This window comes from Lathyrus oleraceus, chromosome 1 (assembly GCF_024323335.1).
Source record: "Lathyrus oleraceus cultivar Zhongwan6 chromosome 1, CAAS_Psat_ZW6_1.0, whole genome shotgun sequence".
NCBI classification, from domain to species: domain Eukaryota; kingdom Viridiplantae; phylum Streptophyta; class Magnoliopsida; order Fabales; family Fabaceae; genus Lathyrus; species Lathyrus oleraceus.
In genome coordinates this window covers 412,617,217-412,637,066 of record NC_066579.1, presented here as the reverse complement: position 1 = coordinate 412,637,066, position 19,850 = coordinate 412,617,217, and the positions used below count along the sequence as shown (strand labels likewise).

Here is a 19,850-nt window from a genome sequence, read left to right as displayed (position 1 = left end):
TAATGTTGTGTACAAGGAACGATATATCACTGGATGGGGAACAAACAGTTCGAGATCAAGGAAGGATAGTATCTTGGATCCAAGAAGAGATAGACTCTGAATCGAAGAGCAAGGTGGTGTTTAAACCCAAAAAGACTAAATTAAATGTTTGGGGGTCTGACCCAAACAACTCTCGATTGATGAGGTGGATTGCCGTTATATCATCCTAAAAGGATGTACAAGGAGTCCAAGGAGAAGTATAGTTGATCTCAAAGAGATGGTATAGATTGATGAATGAAGAATGATTGATGAATAAATAAGGTAGCTCGCGAAGAACCTGGGTTCTCCTGCCTACATATCGTTATAGTGCAATAAGGAAATCAGAGCTTTCGTAGTTCAGCCCACTAGGGCTGAAAACAAGGTGATTCATGAAGCAAAAGAAATGATTGATTGAAAGAAAGAGCGGAATAGACTTGATAGTTATTGGATAAGAACCACACTAAAGTCTATGAGTAAAGGTGAATACGATAAGCAACGGGCCAAATGTCCCGCACCCAAAGATATCCAAAATAAGTGTAGGAAAGCTCCAGTCACATTCCTTTTTTACTACTTAAGGCTCGTGACATGTATTTCTCACCCTGACTTTCAAGTTACTGGAGGAGAATCTTTGTTATCGTCTATTGTAATGGTGAAGAGAGAGAGACTTGACAGTTTATTGATGAGAATCACACTAAAATCTATGAATAAGGGCGAACGCTTTGAATATCTAGGGCCTACGCCCCGAACGCAAAGTCGCTCTAGACAAGGATAAGAGAAAATTTGTCTCATCATTCCTTATTACTTAAGACTCATGGCGCATGATACTTCTCTTAACTGACAAGTTTGTTGGATAAGAATCTTCATTATTGCTCCTTGTGTTGATGTTGTCTTGTATGAAGAAGACTTGGTAGTTTATTCGATTCATATCGCACTAAAGTCTATGAATAAGGGTGAATGCTCTGAATAGTTGGGGCATACTCCCCGTACGCAGAGTCACTCTAGACAAGGATAGGAGAAACTCCTTGTTATCATTCCTTATTACTTAAGGCTCATATCGTACAATTTAAGTCGTATTTACCAAGTGTCGACCTTTGATTTATCTTGTATAAGCCGCTGCTTGATGTGACTGAGGATGCCTTGATTGAAGGTCTGACTTGAAGTCTCGAGCTCCACAGCTTATAGAAAAAGTCCTATTAACTGACCAACGGTATTTTGGTCACTCAATTTAGATTGTGGAATTATACAAGTTCAAAGGATTTAATTGATTAAAAATTGCTTTTGATCAATTTGAATAATGGGTTTGAAACAATTTGGAATCTAAGTTAGCACCTAATCTGAAGGTTAGAGTTGAATCAAACTATCCTAGGGGATCATGTTATAGTTAGTCAAGACTTGATTAAAATACTATGTCAAGTTCTAGTCCTAAGGAAACATGCATTGGTTAATCAAAAATCTGATTAAAAATCTAAGTTAAAATTAGTACTAAAGGAGCATATCATGTTATATGGCTAAAAACAACAAAATAAACCCTAAGGGTAAAATGTTCATATTACAATAATATGTCATATTACAATAATATGGATATTGAATTAACTTCTACTCATGAAGATCAACTAGAATCAATTAGGACCTAGGAAATTCTAGTCATTCTAAAAATCTAAGAGAAAAAACATTAATACTGAATAAATCCTAATTTCTAAATCTATTTAAACTAGTTCAAAATTAAATCCTAAAATTCAATCATTAAAATATGATTAAAAACTAATCAAATTTTAAATCCTAAGAATTATCTAAAATTTAAGTAGTTTCATAAAAAAAACAAGAAATGTGCAAAAAACCTGAAACGGGGCCTGATGGTGGAAGGATGGGTGTAGATAACACTGGGGCGCAGGGCCCAACGTCCGGAGGCCCGTGGTAAAACGGTGGCGTACGCCCAGTAGGGGGTGTAAAAGCCATTGCAAGGTTTGGACTCTCTTTGGGCCAGTGACCTCTTGGACAAAGGAAGGAAAGTTTTACCTTATACCCCTACATTTATCCTTCCACCCCTACATTTTATAAAAAATACCAATTTTATCCTTATATATTTTTAATTAATTTATTATTTTATTTTTTAAATATTTTTTAAATTTTATTTTTGTGTACCGAAAGACTTTGCAAAAGAGTTCAGGTAGTCATTTTTCAAGTATTTTTTTAATATTTTTTTATGTACCGGAAGACTTTGCAAAAGAGTTCCGGTAGTCAATTTTTTGTGTACCGGAAGACTTTGCAAAAGAGTTTCGGTAGTTATTTTTTAAATGTTTTTTTAATATTTTTTTTGTGTGTATCGGAAGACTTTCCAAAAGAGTTCCGATAGTCAAATTTTATGTATCAGAAGACTTTACAAAAGAGTTCCAGAAGTCATTTTCAAATATTTTTTTATCATTTTTTTGTGTACCGGAAGACTTTGCAAAAGAGTTCCGGTAGTCAATTTTTGTGAACCGGAAGACTTTGCAAAAGAGTTCCGTTACTATTTTTCAAACATTTTTTGACTTTTTTTTGTATACCGGAAGATTTTGTAAAAGAGTTCTTGTAGTCAAATTTTGTGTATGGGAACTCTTTTGTAAAGTCTTCCGGTACATAAAAAAAGTTTAAAAAATACGTGAAAAATGACTACCGGAATTCTTTTACAAAGTCTTCCGGTATGTAAAATAAAATTTAAAAAATATTTAAATAATAAAATAATAAATTATTTAAAAATATATAAAAATACAATTGGTATTTTTTATAAAATGCAGGTATAAGGATAAATGTAGGGGTATAAGATAAAATTTTCAAAGAAGCTGAAACCAAAGAAGAGTTTCAAAAAATGCTCGTTCATTCTTCTCCGAACATCAACCATGGACGTGTAGCTCCATTCGTCTACGTGCACCTTCGTCGCATCCGCTCCACGCACACTCCACCGCAGACTCGATCTTACGCCCAAACTCGGCTTCAGATCAAGATCAACATCGAAGTGGAGTTTGCAATCAAGGTTACATGCGAAATAGCGATAGCCGAAGAACTTACGGGAATACATGGCCGCCGGTCTTGCTTGCGTGGTTGAAGATGAAGAGTGAAGATGCCGATTATCTCGTGCGCAAACGCAAGGTGAATTGGATCGCGATTGGGGCTGAAGCAACCAGCATAGTCGCAGGAGGACGATTGAAACGCTGGTAATGTTAGCGGCGGTGGATTTCAGGTATGCCCTTGATGTCTCCTACTTTTTCTTCACATTCATCCCCTTCTATCTATGAAACTTCTTCTTCTACACTCCGAGTCCGTTGTTGCGCACACGTGATTTTGAAGAGATGAATTGTGAACTAGATTCTCAGCTTCTTCAATTTGTGCAGGGATACGATGATGATTGGAGGAGGGTGAATTATGCACTATGTGGATTGAGGAGAGAATGAGAGAAACTGCACCTTCCAATACCCCCTCGAATGGATCTGTAATGAGGTATTTATAAGCTTCTAATTTAACAGAATCCTGACTCTGTTACCTCTTCTATGTGTAAATCAGTTATGGAGTTAACTCTGTGAAATCTCAGTCAGTGTCATGTGAGTCATTTCCACTAGTTGGTTTCAATTCTGTTATCAATCAGTTACAGGGTTAATTGTGAGGAATTTTGTTACGAGTTACTTGAACTAGACTGTTATTGGATACGGTTAGTGCAGTTAGCATTGTGAACTAATAGTTAGTTAAATTAGGATGAAGTTTATTAATTGATTTTCTGTTGGATTACTGAATGACTGTTAGTGTCAATGTTCTGCTATTGAAATCTGATGTTCATTTCGAAAATCTCTCTTAACTAAATGTGCATTGCTGTTGAAGATACTTGGCCTTGTTGTTGTGTATTCATTTTGCCATGTAGCTTATACATTACTATGTGCATTCGATTGAACTATTGAAAACCATGAATATATGCTTTGAACTCTTGGGGGTGATTGGTCATTAGCTCAAAGTCAACTGTTAGTGGTTGAACAGAACCAAACTATGTAAGTATGTGAGTTTATATGATGCACTATGATGAGGTTATATGTCATGCTTATGTTTATGATATTGTTGTTTGGTTAAACTAGATGAGCGTTTGAGCTTTGACATCCTGTGAGTTCATCCGTGCAAAATCTTGTGGATCTGTGAGATTGGAGACAAATTGATACCCATTATGAATTTATTTGGAATTCATTTTTTTGCAGGTTGAGTATAATTGGAGATTGTCGCAGTAATTAGAACGCTGCGGTAAGCCATTGACGCTAGAGCCACATATCTGCAACTGCCCCTTGGTGTGCCGTGAAAGCTCTCTGTTTATATCATCTTCCGAAGCCACTTCAAGTGCATTCTCAAATCAGTGACAACATCCTGTAGCAGGCTGACCTCTTCGATAAAAATCCTTAATGCTCTCTGCATCAAATGCCAAAACCTTCTATCATACTGCTTTGGATTGAAGAGTTTGGTCATGAAATGTGTGGTTGGCCCTTGGTGTGCTAATGGTTGTAATTTGGTTGTAATGGAATTTAAGTCATGGATTTGATTATGTATTGTATATGGAAACAATGGTTGAATATTGATTGTGTTGTAATTGGATTGAAATTGTACTTATAAATGGAATGTGAAATTGGTAATTTGAATGAAATGATTGGATTTTAATAGTTTCAAAGGCATGTGATTCATGATAAAAGGTCTTATGGTTCATGGTAAATCCGGTTAACTTTGGTCAAAGTTGACCAAAAAGTCAACATTCAGTCAAAGTTCAACTTTTTAAAACTATTTTCTCATGGAATTCACATTGATGAAATGCAAATAATTTTGAATGAATGTGAATGGTTTTGACTTGACCTTAACGCTTGGAATTGAATCTTGAATAATTGAAATGACCATGGTATGGAATGAAAATCACAAACCACATAAAACCCCATGGAATCAGACCTTGAGACAAGACTTGAGTGTGCATGGACCATGACTTAAACCAATACAAGATTTGGATGTATTCTTAAACCTTACCTAGGACCAAAGGGGACAACACTTATGACTTGACCAAAGATCCCCGAACAACAAACACCAAGGCATCTTGGGTTGGGGCCCAAAGGATGAGACCAAACTATGTAATCACCATGGATGGATCAGAAACAAGAGGTTATAGGGGATAAGGATTGAGCAAAGGTGTCAACACTCAATGAATGAAAAATGGATGAAACTAGATGGAAAGTCAAGCCACAAAGTCCATCAAGATCATTCCCTCCTTGATTAGGGTTTTGGATGTCACCAGATGGAAAGTCAAGCCACAAAGTCCATCAAGAAAATTCCCTCCTTGATTAGGGTTTTGGTGAGACCTAGTTCCCTAATCAAGTCTTTTGAATCAAACCAGATGTTTCATCAACGAGTCTTCCAATGTATGAGCCCTCACTAAGGTTTTGATGGCCAAGGTAAGGCCAAGGGAAGCTCCATAGGATCCATAATCATATAATTAAGAATAAGGGTTTTGAGGACCCCTGAGGATAGCTCAGATAGCGTCTTTTTGAATTCATACCTCCACCATCAAGCGATTAGGGTTTCACATCCCCTATGAAAGTCCAAGTCACGTATTTGAAGTTATTCCACATGAAAACCCTAGCTCCACAAGCCAAGAATTTTGAATCCATGATACTTATTAGCGAGTGTTAATCATGAATGAATGACGCACATGAATGAGGCATGAATGAGTATAGATGGATTTCAAGTTATAGGTTAGATGGAAGGCAAAAAGGGAGGGCAAATTTTGGGGTACAACAGATACCATGTTAAAATTAAAATTAAACATGGAAAAGATGCAATAGAGGAATAATAATAATGATGAACAAGCTTTTCATTATTCCCTGATCTAAATTTTACATTAAGTGTGAATTAGTTATATAGTAAGCAGCATATAACAAAAGTTTCATAACACACTTTCTAACAATTTTACAAACTGGCTAGGCTCAATTATGATTTCAGCAATCTCAAGACAAACTTTTTTACCTTCTCCTTATCATATTTAACAAAAAAGAGAATGTAATAAATTAATTTTGTAGTTTAAATAGAAATTAATTCATGTCGCTAAGTTTAAACTCTAACATTTAAGCTTTGTTTTGGTCATGTAATAAAATAAAATAGAGTGGTATGAAATATGTTAAACTTACCGGATTTAAGATAGAAGAAAAATATAAATTGTATTGATAAAAGTAAAAACGTTACATTTCAAGATAAAAGATTCCCTTATTTATAAGAGGTGAACCAATAACATAAAAGAAAAAAATTAGGGGCCAAAAATAGTGAGCCAAACATAAATAAAAAACAATAAGCCCAATACAAGGAAACTTAAAATAAGTTATATGTTAACACCCACTCCCCTAAAACTGGAGTGAATGTCCTTCAATCCAAGTTTGCTCAACAGTGAAGAAAAAGGTCTGCGATGAAGGGACTTGGTAAGGATATCAATGACCTGTTCCTTTGTGTTGATTGTCATGAGATGAATAATGTTATCCTTGATTTCGTCACGAATGAGATGGCGGACCATTTTAATGTGTTTAGTTCGTTCATGGAAAATCGAATTGTTCACAATGTGAATGGTGCTTCTATCGTCACAAAATATAAATATTGGTTGGTGGTGAGAAACTCCTAAATCTGTAAGCAAGTAAAGTAACCATTGTGCTTCACAAGAAGAATTTACCATAACTTTGTATTCAGATTTGGAGGATGATCGAGAGTTGATTTGTTTTTTCTTACTTATCCCGCTCACAAGTGAGGATCCTAAGTAAAAACAAAAACCTATTGTAAATCGACGCGTTTCTTTGCAGGCTCCCTAGTTTGAGTCGGTGAATCGAATGACACTGAGGTTAGAATCTCTCTAAAACATTAACCCAAATGTTGGTGTTATTTTAAGATACTTCAAGATCCAGAAAGTTGCATTTAGGTGCTCATTTGTAGAGTATGATAGGTGTTGGTTGATCCTAACCAACAAAACAAATGTCGGGATGAGAATTTGTTAAATAAAATAATTTTCCAATTAAACTTCAAAAAACATAGGGATTATGAAGAGTATTGGCATCTATAGTAGTAAGATTATTATTGGGATGGGAGTTGAAACCAGTTTGGATGCAAGAAGCCCATATTCTAGAAGTAAGTCGAGTGTGTATTTCCTTTGGCATAAAGAAATGCCTTGATAAGAGCATATTTCAAATCCAAGAAAGTATTTTAAGTGACCCACATCTTTAATAGTGAATGTTTTATCTAGATAAGAGTTGGTATTTTCAATTTCTTAAATGTTGTACCTGCAAGGAGAAGATCATTGACATATACAAGAATACAAGTAAAGAAAAAATGTACATTTTAACAAAAAGGGAATAGTCAGATTTGGATTGAGATTATCCTAGATAAATGAGGGATGTAGTTAATTTATGGTTCCATTGTATGTTGGCCAACTTTAGGCCATAAATGGATTATTTAACTTATAAACAATGGTTTTGGAAGAAACTTGAAGTCCATGAGGGACATTTCATGTAAACTTCTTCATCCAAATTTCCATGAAGAAAAGCGGTATTAATGTCAAATTAATGTAAAAACCTATTTTTGGAAGCAACAATGGATAGAAGAAGTCTAATGGTTATCATTTTAGTGATCGAGCTAAAAGTTTCGTTATAATCTAAGCCTTTGGTTTGGTTGTAACCTTTTACAATGAGAGACTTATATCTCTCTATGGAGTCATTGGCCAAAAAAAATAATTTAAAGATCCATATACAACCTATGGCTCTTTTGTTGTGGGAAAGGGTGGTTAAGGATCATGTGTTGTTATCAGTAAGGGACTGGATTTCATTGGAAATGGCAAGTTTCCAACTTGGGTCAGTAATGGCCTCTTTGTAAGAGGTGGACTTAGTTAGAGTAGATAACTTTAAACTAAATAATCTCGGAAAAGGAGATAAAATTATTATAGAATGTAATGAGAAATGGGAAAAGAGGGTTTACCTTTTAAGTGAATGTCTTGCCTTGAATAAGATAATATTGGTAGTCTTTGAGATAAGTGAGTGGTTGTCACACCCTTGTTGATTTTCGGATGGAGATGTCAGCAGTCATGGGTATGGGAATATGTTATTGAGAAGTAATGGGAGAAGTGTTTAAGTATGATGGATTTAATGTAGGAGGATTTATGTTGGGTGTCTTTTGGTGGGCAGCATATTCAGGTACAGGTACATGTGCGTGGTCTGGTACATTGGCATTATCAATAATAGGAGATGGAGTACTAGGTGTGTTGTTATCAAGGTAGTCAAAAGTGTAATCTTTGTAAGTTGGGGGCATGACTTTAAGGTTGTATGGGTGGTTTGGTGGGGTATGTGTGATATGGGAATATGGTTTTGTAAAAAATAGTGTAACAAGATAAAAAATCATTGTTTATTTTGAAGGTCGTATAATATGTGACCTTTCACACCAGGTTTGGAGCCTAAATAAACACACTTATGGGATCTTGGGTCCAGTTTATTTTAGTTGTGTCTGGAGCTAGAAGTAAAAACAAGACAGCCAAAAATACACAAAGAAAGGTAATTCGGTGTATTATTATAAAGGATTTCAAAGCAAGACTTATAATACAATAATTCTGAAGGTAGACTATTGATAAAAAAAATTGAAAGAGAGAGCATAACCCCCATAAAACATTGGGAAAATGATATTGAAAAAGAAGAGCATGAGTTACCCCTAGGTGGTATAGGTATTTTCTTTCTACAATCGCATTCTATTGGGGAGTGTCAACGCAAACGATCTGATGATGAATCCCATGTTTAAGGTAAAATTCTTTCATAGTAAATTCGGAACCATTATCAGACCTGATTGTTTTGACTTTATTATTGAATGTATTTAATACGAGTTGGACAAAAGATTTTATTAATTTAGATGTTTTAGATTTTAATTGCATAAGATAAATCCAAAAAAAATCTTGAGTGGTCATCAACAATAGTTAAGAAATATTGATGTCCAGACATAGAAGGGGTAGAGAATGGACCCTATATGTCCATATGTAACAAGTCAAAACAAGCAAAAGTGGATTCAATACTAGTATGAAAAGGGGGTCTCTTTTGTTTAGCCATATAACAAGTGTCACAAGGAGAAATATTCTTTTGAAATTTAGGTAAAGATTTTTTTTTATTAATATGATCTAAAGTATCAAAAGCAAGGTAGCCTAAACAATAGTGCCACAATTATAGGATTTGATGATATGACTATTAAAGTTGTAAATAGTTTTGCTCATATAGTTATTGATGATAGAGGCATGTTTAAGGATCTAAAGGCCATCGTGGAGATCAATTGCACCAATCTTCATCAGGATACGGTTCCCATAAGTGGTGGAATTAAAATTAATGTGACAATCAAGGGATTTAGTTAATTTTGGAACATGGATAAGGTTGGTATAAAAATTTGGTGTGTATAAAACATCAAGAAGGTAAAAGTTTTTATTGAAGAAAACAGTTCCAAAAAAATGATAGTTAAAAAGGCTCCATTGGGAAGCCTGATATAAATGAGGGAAATATCATGCATATGGGTGAAAATGTGACTAGAATGGGCACATGGTCCATGGCTACTAAAAATAGAAGGTGAAGGATGGATATTACCTATATTTATGTTGATAGATCTGTGAATGTGATGAGTGTTGTTCTATGAGGCAACAATACTTTTTAAAATTAGGGCTAAGAGGGATTTTTGTTGTTCAAGTGTGAATCATGATAAAGGAGTATTAAGGATACCATCTTTAGAGTTAGAACTTGTGTTTTCACCCTTGCTTTCTTCTGAAGCAGATAGTTGAGCTACGTTAGTTTTCCTAAGGTATGAAGATAGATTGTGCTTCTTGAAGCAAACATCAATGGTATGTATTGGCTTTTGACTGAAGGTGCAAATCTGTATCCCTCGACCACAACATGTGTAAGAAGGTTTGGAGGTAGCTTCATTCTGACGAGACTTGTTAGGGAATTTGTTCATTGCATCAATGATTTTGTCATTTGCTACATGTATGGCATGTTGACGCTTTTGTTGGATGAGGAGGGAGAACACCTTGTTAATTGGAGGAAATGGCTGCATCAACATGATTTGCAATCCCACCGGAGCATAATGTTCATTGAGTCCCTTCAGAAATCTGATGACATGGTCATTTTCACGATATTGTTTGAAGGTGGTCAGAAGGAGAAAGGGACATTTCGGTTCATAGGTGCAACTAGGTAGGGGTCGAAAGTTTTCAAGCTCTTACCATAATTTTTTGACCATAATTTTTTGAGCATAGTGAAGTACTGTATAATGTTGTTGTCCCCTTGACACAAAGAGCATATTTCTTCTTGTATGTCTGATATTCTTAACAAGTCTCCTTGGTGGTACTTGTCCTTAAGCTCATCATAGATCTCTTCGATTGTATTCATCCATAAAATGCTTTATGATATGTTTTTCATCAATGAAATTAGTTATCCATGACATTACCATAGTGTTTCATCGATTCCACGCAAGAGATTTGTTGTCTGTATCAGGTTGACGAATTAGGGTTCCGTCACTGAATCCTAGTTTGTTGTTTGATTGTAAGATAACCTTCATCGATGGAGACCAAATATGAAATTTATTTTTGTTGAGTGTCGATGTAACGATAACATGGTCGAGATTGTCGCTTGAATGCTTAAATAATGGACCAAACATATATGTTTGGTAACTACAATTTGAATTGGTAAAGGCGTTGTTGGTGTTGTTGGAATCGTTGTTGGTAGATTTTGGGGATGATGAATGATTAGTACTGGACCCCATAGATGATGGTAGAAGACGAGATTAAGGTTTTTTGTTGATGAAGGTAGAGATCAAATAAGGTGAATATAGAGAAATAGGTGAGGAAGTGGCTGTGAAACATTATTGGTAAGAGAACGTTTGGTTTGGAAATGTTAGAGTTTTGAAATGAATTAAAATAGATTATTCATTATTTGTTTGACTGATGGTATATATGTTAACAAAACAAAATATAATTAAATTTAATTATTTTGATTGTTTAAAAATAAATAAAAGGGAACATAGAATAAATATATTGCATTACATTTCATCACTTATCATTTTATTTTATTTTTTTTGAACTTGTCTTGTTTTGTCGTACCTAGAATTTCTAAATTACTGAATCAAATCTATTTTCCCCTTTGTTATATTATTAAAACTTACGTCTTCCGTAAAAAAAATAAAAATCAAAACTTATGTCTATCAATTGAACTAACCATTATTTTTAAATTTTAAACTGATCATGCAAACATGTGATTGTCAAACACAAAAGTACCTTATCGGTTAAGTGGCACTAGTGGCCTTGAGTCATGCATATCAGCCTTTTTCTTTCAATTCATGTTTGTGATGGAACATAAACAAACTCATGTTCTCGTGAAGCACATTTGTACAAGTCATCATCTTATGGAGGTCGATGTGTACAGAAAAATCAATGCTTAAATAGATGAAACAAATGAAAGTATTGTAACCAAAATTATTGTACGTACCAATATTTAAATTCAAATGCAACTTTTCTTTACGATTAAACCTGTAAATCTATGGTAAGAAAGTTGATAAATGTCAATCAATTAAGATAAGAAAAATATACTGATAAAAACCTTATATTGAATGAAAATTTGTGTGTCATCATGATGGAAAAAATAAATAAAGAAAAGAGAATGTGAAAATACATTGAGAGAAAAGACAAAATCATAGTTATACGAAGAGTTTCATAAAATATGATTGTAATTTATTTAAATGCATAGATTTGAAATTTAAAGTTTAGAATTTTGATGCTTAAAATTTAAGATGTTCAATCCATTTTTAATCTCTAAATTTAAAAATAAATGGAATAAAGTTATATATATATATATATATATATATATATATATATATATATATATATATATATATATATATATATATATATATATATATATATATATATATATATATATATATATATATATATATATATATATATATATATATATATATATATATATATAAAATGAAATGGTTAGAAGATGTTTTGAAACAATTATGATTTTCAAGAAGAATGAAGAAGAAGGAGAGAGAGAGAAGATAAATAAATTATATTGTGAAAAGAGAATTTTATTAAAGTGAAAGTTATGGTTTATTGATGTGTTGATTTACCTTTATATCATGAATATGTAGCCTGCAATTATCTTATTCTCGTATTTATCTCCACTAAAATCTAAATTAGTGTAGCTATGTACCTTTATATTTGTGTTAGTATTCTTCTGCCTTGGCATCAACACACCATGGTCGATAATACCTTTTATGTCAACACTCTTTTGACTGCAGTGAGATGACATTCTTGTGGCTTCTCCATGAATCTGCTCAACAACCTGACACTTTGACAAATATTTGGTATGGCGTTACATAGGTACCTTAAGGATCCAATGATTTGCTTGTACATTGTTGCACTTACAAACTCATCATTTATATCATTTCTCAATTTTGCTCCAGTATCTTGGGCATACTTAATCTGATGCAGAAATACTCCTTCCCTTGTGTCTTTAAACTCCACCCATATGAAATATGACAAGTTCCCTAAGTCAGACATTTCAAATTCCTCCATTAGTTTCGACTTGACCTTTTTTATTTCAGTTTCATTTGCACCCGTAATCAGCAAGTCACCCACAGACAAGCATATAATGACTCGATCGAGCCTGCTTATATTGTTGAAGTACACTCCATGTTCTGTTACGCATTTTGTGAAACTTGCCTCGATCAGGAAGCCATATATTCTCTTATTCCAAGCCATCTATTTTAGTAGGAAAGTTTTATTCGACATAATTGTGTAGTGGAAGTAAGATGCATTTTATGGAGTCAAATACAACATGTGTGTTGAAGTGTGTAAGAATGTATTCGATAGAGTTAAATACTGCAGTTAGTGAATAGACTACAACTTTCACTTTAATAAAATTATCTTTTCACAATAGAATAGATGGTTTGGAACAAGAGAATATATGGCTTCCTAACTTATGTAGGTTTCACAAAATGTGTATCAGAACATGAAATGTACGTCAATAATGCAAGTAGGCTCAGTCGAGTCATTATATGCTTGTATGTGGATGACTTACTGATTACAGGTCTAGATGAATTTGCAATGTCCGACCTAGGTAACTTGTCGTAGTTCTTAGGGATGGATTTTAAAGACACAAGTGAACGAGTAGTTTTGCTTCAGACAAAGTATGCCCAAGATATCCTGAAAAGGTTCAAGATGAATAATTGTAATGCAGTTGTCGCACCATTGGAGACTGGAGCAATATTGAGAAAGGATACAAATGATGGATTTGTAAGTGCAACATTGTACAAGTAAATCCTTGGATCCTTAAGGTATATATGCAATATCAGGCCAGGTATATGCCAAAGTGTCGGGTTGTTGAGCAGATTCATGGAGAAACCACAAGAATGTCATCTCACTGTAGTCAAAAGAGTGTTGTGATACATAAAATGTATTGTCGATCATGGTGCGTTGATGCCAAGGCAGAAGAATAACAACATAGATGAAGAGGTACATGGCTACGTTGATTCAAATTTCAGTGGAGATCATGGTGTGTTGTTTGGATTTAATCCCAGCAGCTCATGTGTGTAGTAATACAACCTCAAGTAGGTTCCTTGAATGACCCTTCTACATAATTAAGTACTACCTTCCTTACCCTATAAGCCTTCGTCCTACTCATACCAGTATTATATTTCTCATGAACTTTCTCACATATTGTAGTGAGTTTCACAACTGGATTAACTCTAATAGTTGAGTACAACTTTTCCCAAGTCATTTAGTGTTAAACATCCTTACATTCAACTCCATATTGCATGTGTGAGTGTCAATGAGTTTTCTCAGTTGCCATGTATCCTCATTTTGCAATTTGGAACAGAATACAACCCATTCACATCCTTTTTTGCATCCCACTCTAACCATTGTCTTATCATTCTTTATAAAGTGTAAATCTCGATCATTGTTAACAGCGTAGTTTGCTATTGCTTCTTTAAACTCCTCCTTTATTGAGGACATGGTACCCAAAATCCATTTATAGTCCACAAACTCCTTAGGCATCATAAATGATGGATATTTTTTCTTTGTTCCTTTATTTGAGTAGTCACTACTTGAATCCTCATCAGTCTCCAACTTTTCAGATATATAATTTGAATCTGACAGACCCCTATCTATCACTTTTCCTCTACTCCTTTCAACAAACCCAAAATCAATTGTATCTTCATCACTAAATGGTTCACTTTTAATAGACATGGCTTCTTCCACCCTTTGTTTGCAAGGTCTTTCCTTTTTCTTGTTAAAACTTCCCTTGGCCTTTTTTTCTTAGGCCTACCACCCTTACTTTTTTTTCCTTTACTTGCATCATCCACTTCTAATTCATCCACACATTGATCATTATCCCCAATAACAAATCCTCATACTTCTACCAAAACATCATTTATTCCATCATTTAATACCTCATCATCAGATTCCTCAAACCTACACCCTAATGCACTATCATCACTTTGTTCATTATGGTCACTCTCAACAATTTTTGCATTTTGTTCATGTATCTCAGGCTGTGATTCAATGTCAGGTATCTCACTCATGGTGTCAGTTTCAGGTATGTCATGTTGGCCCTTAGCTATGTCAGTTTCAGGTATGCTATGTTGACCCTCAGCTATGTCAGTTTCAAGTATGCCATGTTGGCCCTTAGCTATGTCATTTTCAGCCATGTCATCTATTATATCAAGTGTGTCAGTTTTAGGTATCTCATCTGCTACAGTGGGTTGGACATAAGTTAATAAAGGTTGGATATCAACTACATCTACTACACTGGGTTGGGAAATATGGTGGACTATGTATACATCTTCCTTTCCATGAGTCTTGGACTAATTTAGCAGTTCTATTGCATCAAAGTCATTAATTAGTTCCTTTAAATTACCAACAAAATCATACCACATTTCAAGTACCTAATTTCTTTAACAACACCCAAAACTTCAAAATAACTTCATATGTCACCATCACACTTCCAGTTTGACACTATCCCTCCTACATATCTACCCATATCATCAAACAGTCCCTCATGATGAAAATCAACATAAAAAACATCTATTTTTGGCAAAAAAGTTATAAGTTGTAGAAATCAATAAGTAGTATAAGGGACCACATACAAAACTCTATACCTCAATAAATCAAATACATTTTCGTAGGGCAAACGAGACTTACCTAAATGCTTAAAGCTTCGTATCTGAGTTCGTCTCCCTCGAATCCTTTATCTCCCTTTTGAATCCATTATCTTCATTCACAGTAGCTCGTATTTGCAGAGTTTGTCAAATTAGGGTTAACTTTATAAATGCTTAAACTTAAATTAGAGGATTTTGTCTGATTGAATAAAGGTAAGTTTACAACAATTAGATCTCAACAAAGTTGCAACCATCTCAACAACGTAAGAACCACATAAGCACTATTAATGACAGTTGTGCATTTTTGGAACGGATTCATAAAAAATGGTCAACGTTGTAGACGTTACGTAACTTAAAGGACTGACATGTACCCAAAAAATCCTAAAGGAGCAACCTGTTACGATTAAATATTTTAAAGGACCATTGGTGTAATTAATCCTTAATACTATTTTTGTCATTCCCAATACTTGATAAGGGATACTTTAGTAAAAGTATTATTCTATCTCTTTCATTTATTCATTTTTCTTAATCTGTGTGAAATGGTCACTTGGATTACTCATTGTGGAACGGAAGGAGTAATACATGCCAACACATTTTCCCGTTCTTCGTGGCACACTAATGTTTATTGTCCATGTATGATCATCGCCATTTTGAAATACTCCTGCATGAGGATCTTCATTGATGGTCAGTTCGGTAGGTTCCAGAAGTTGATGTTCTCCAGGTACTACCTCGATTGAGGATTGATCAATTTCACAGTGAAGAAAATCTATGGTTTGCATTACCTCATCCATGTCGACCTCAGTAGCACTTCATAAACAAAAGGAAAATGTCACGATACGGAATGCAAAAAGAGTTATGAACTTGAAAAAAAACATATAAATAATAAAAAAAATCACCATTAAAGGTAACTATGGACCACAATACATGCAAGTAAAGACAACAATTTTGTTTCAGATCATGAAAATGTACTTGCTATTGAAATTTGAAAGCGATATGTGGTTTGAAATTGGAAATCTCTTGGATTTTTCTGTCCCTTAGAAGTATGTACAAACTCTACCTTCTTTTATAATACATTCTTATTACCATACGGGCTCAAGTTTACATCAAAACCATACCACCTTTTCAGAATACTACAATGCCAAACACCCTTTCACGTGATTACCCAATGCATCATGCATGCCTTACTGATATAACAACTCTTCGTTTACTGTTCACATGTGTCATAACATCATTATGATACTTTAATTCTTATCACATACACATTACATTTCCTTTTTTTTATCACATACAACTCATTTCACTCTTTATATATTTCATTTAACCAAACACAAAAACTCATAATGATTGCTATAAATATACATTGTCAAAAATTGTTAAGTTCTTCTACATTTTTTCACAGTAAACATCTTTATCACTGCAATATTTTTTCATTTAATGTTACACTAACCCTATAAATATACCATTATTAAAATTAGTTAAATTCTTCTCCATTTTATTTTCAATCATGATGGCTATTGATTTATATAAATATAAATATATATTTTAATTTATTTAACTAATTTCTTTTCTTTTTCTTATATCTAAAATGCAAGTAGACTTTGCAACATTATTAAGAAAAAATGATTATCATTATGTTCTATTGTGTGGTGATAATGAGAAAAAAATTATTTCCTTTATCGAAAATTAAAGATCCTTACAAAACAAAAATACACCCTGAAACAAATTTTGTCGTTCATGGCGGGAGACATAATAGAGTTCAAAGTTGATCTTCATTAAACCAACACTAAATATCATGTATATAAAATTTATCCATCATAAATTATGTTAGATATTATTTATTTACCTAACATTTCTTTTTATATTTTTACTTATATCAATTATCAACATTTTTTTTACTTATTTACTTATATCAATGATCGTTCTATTCAGTTCATTGAAATACCAATAACGAGTAGTAGTAATGTGTAAGTCAATGTGGATGCAGTAATATAAAGTAAATTTTTATCCAAGCACCATCAAAACTCATGCATTTTTTAATCAATTTTTATTTAAAAAAATTGATATTAGTTTTTTAAACAAATTACAATGTGTATAGTAAATAAGCATGTGTGTTTCTTATTTTTCTTTTTATATGTAAGATCAGTTTTACCACGTGAAATCGATAACAAGTTTTAATTAACTCTAGTTGCATCAAATTTACAACCTGGTGATGATGGATTAATATTTTTACAAAATATAAAGAATTCACAAAAGCCATAGGGCATGAAATTCTTGAGTTTTGCCCAACCTCATAATTGCGTCAGTAATAGAATGTTTAGTATTATTTGGAGTATGAAAATTTCAAAGATACTTAAGTGATTTACGTGGAAGATTGGTAGAGATCAATGCTTACTAATTTCAAAAGAGATATAGGATATCTAGGAGATTTTATATGCGACCTCTACCTTGATCCGTCATTCCCACGTATTTTTATAATGTCCATAATATTTTTGTCAAAATTTTATTAAAAAATTCCGACAAAAAATCCAGTAGAATAATAAAAAAATTCAATACAAATAAAAAAATCGATAGTGTATATAAAAAATCTGGTATACTGGATATTTCAAAATTTTGATATTTTATGGTATATATCGTTTTTCGTGGATAAGTGAAAATCTGATAATGTTAATTAAGTTTTAATTTAAAGGGTTGAGATTTTACCGACAATTTTGTATGACTGTGATTACACTGACCATTTTGTGTAATCCACAATGAATTCAAAGTTGTATAAATAAAGGTCATGTGTTGTTAAAAAAACATCTTACAATGCCTCAGTTTTTTGTCAAGGCAGAAGTGTACTTTAACAGGGTAAAACCTCTTGTAGAGTTTTGGCTCACGGAGGACACCACTTATCTTGTCGTTCCGAGATCCAATTTGAATGATATGTTACCCGATACCGAGAATATAAAGGTGAGTAAGATCGAGTTTTATCTAGATTGGATTAATACTGATGGAAAGATAAAATACGACCTTATTGAATTGAAGACCGATGAAAATTTGAAAGTTATGTGGAGAGTATATCATTGTAAGCTAACTTAGGGACCGATCGAGTTTGATGCGACAATTTCTAGATTTATCAACAACTTGATCAAGATGTTGAAACGTCCAGAATCATCTAATAGTGTCTAGATGTTGTTATTTATTATTATTTAGTTAAGTTATGTAATCGTCTGTCTAAGTAATGTAATCGTTTGTCAAATATTAAGTTATGTTCATAATGCATCAATGGAAGTGCCAAAATATTATCTAATAAACAATATTGTGCAAATTTTTGAGTAATACTACACATAATATACAAAAAATACAAAAAAAGAAGATAATAAGGTCTAAATAGGTCCCCTACGGGGTATGTCTGTTGCCTGCGATACCAAAGTATAAACCTCACCATCTTGGTTCACCGAACCCATGAGGTTATCCATAATGACTACTATCATCTGCATGTGTTAAGTGTCATCTACACCATGTGGAGGCGATGGTATGTCATCAGAAGGCCCCCTAACACCAGAAGGTCCAACATAAGAAGGTTTGACATCATCTACATGTTGTCTAGCTGGGATGATGTGAGAGTGTGATACAACAAGGTACCATTCCAAGTACCCATCCATACATTATGTTAGGAATTGAACATCCACTGCATGATCCCTAACAGCACGGGCAAACCCCAAAACATGAACAACAAACCAGTTATTAATGCCCTCTGATGGAATAGCAAGGACTGAACATATCCAAATTGGTGCATACACCTCTCAGTTAAGTGCCTATCAACTAAGGTCTCCTATTGCAGATAACCAGAAAATAATGAAGTGTCATCGAACTTATGATGAACTCTATGGTCTGCATAGGATATCAAGACGACATCGTCTACAGTTAGTGCATCAATCCTCTTCTTATACTCTGCAACACCTCTCGGGTGTGTGTAACACCCAAGGCTAACGAGGGTGGGGAGTGGTCGTGGGTGCACAAGGCATAACAATGAGCAGTTCCTGACAGCTTATAGGGAAAAAACCGAATTCACATCGAAATGAGGGAGATTCTAAGGTTTGTAGGTATATGATTACATGATTGAAGGAAGACTTATAAGGATTGATTAGTATTACCTATACCAACAAAATGCATCATTTTTTCGGTAGCCTAACAAATAAGAACTCCATAGTTAAGCTTGCTTGACTTGGAGTAGTATTTGGATGGGTGATCTTCTTTGAAGTTTCCCGAAAAGCGTGTGAGTAAGGACAAAGCATGATGAAAAGACCCATGTTGGTTTGTGGGATCAGTTGGTAATCCTGAAAGCAGTTTGGGACATTACAAATGGTATCATAGTAGACTTTTCCTAATACGATATGGTTCAGGGACGAACCAAGCGGAAGCTAGTGGGCGTGTAACACCTAAGGCTAACGAGGGCGGATATTGGTCGTCGGTGCACAAGGCATGACAATGAGTGACTCCTGACAACTTCTAGGCAAAAAACTAAATTCACATCGGAATGAGATGAATCATAAGGTTGTGTAGGTATGAGACTTCATGGTTGAAGTAAGACTTATAAGGATTGATTGGTACTACCTATACCAACAAGATGCATCTTCTTTTTGATAGCA

At 33.9% G+C, this 19,850-nt stretch overlaps 1 long non-coding RNA gene across 1 annotated transcript; it reads left to right on the top strand.

Moving 5' to 3' along the window:
* Nucleotides 1-2,836: 2,836 nt before the first annotated feature.
* Nucleotides 2,837-4,669, top strand: LOC127076843 (uncharacterized). The gene is made up of 3 exons (XR_007786899.1): nucleotides 2,837-3,235; nucleotides 3,387-3,492; nucleotides 4,233-4,669. It is a non-coding gene; the product is annotated as an uncharacterized LOC127076843 (long non-coding RNA).
* Nucleotides 4,670-19,850: the final 15,181 nt, after the last annotated feature.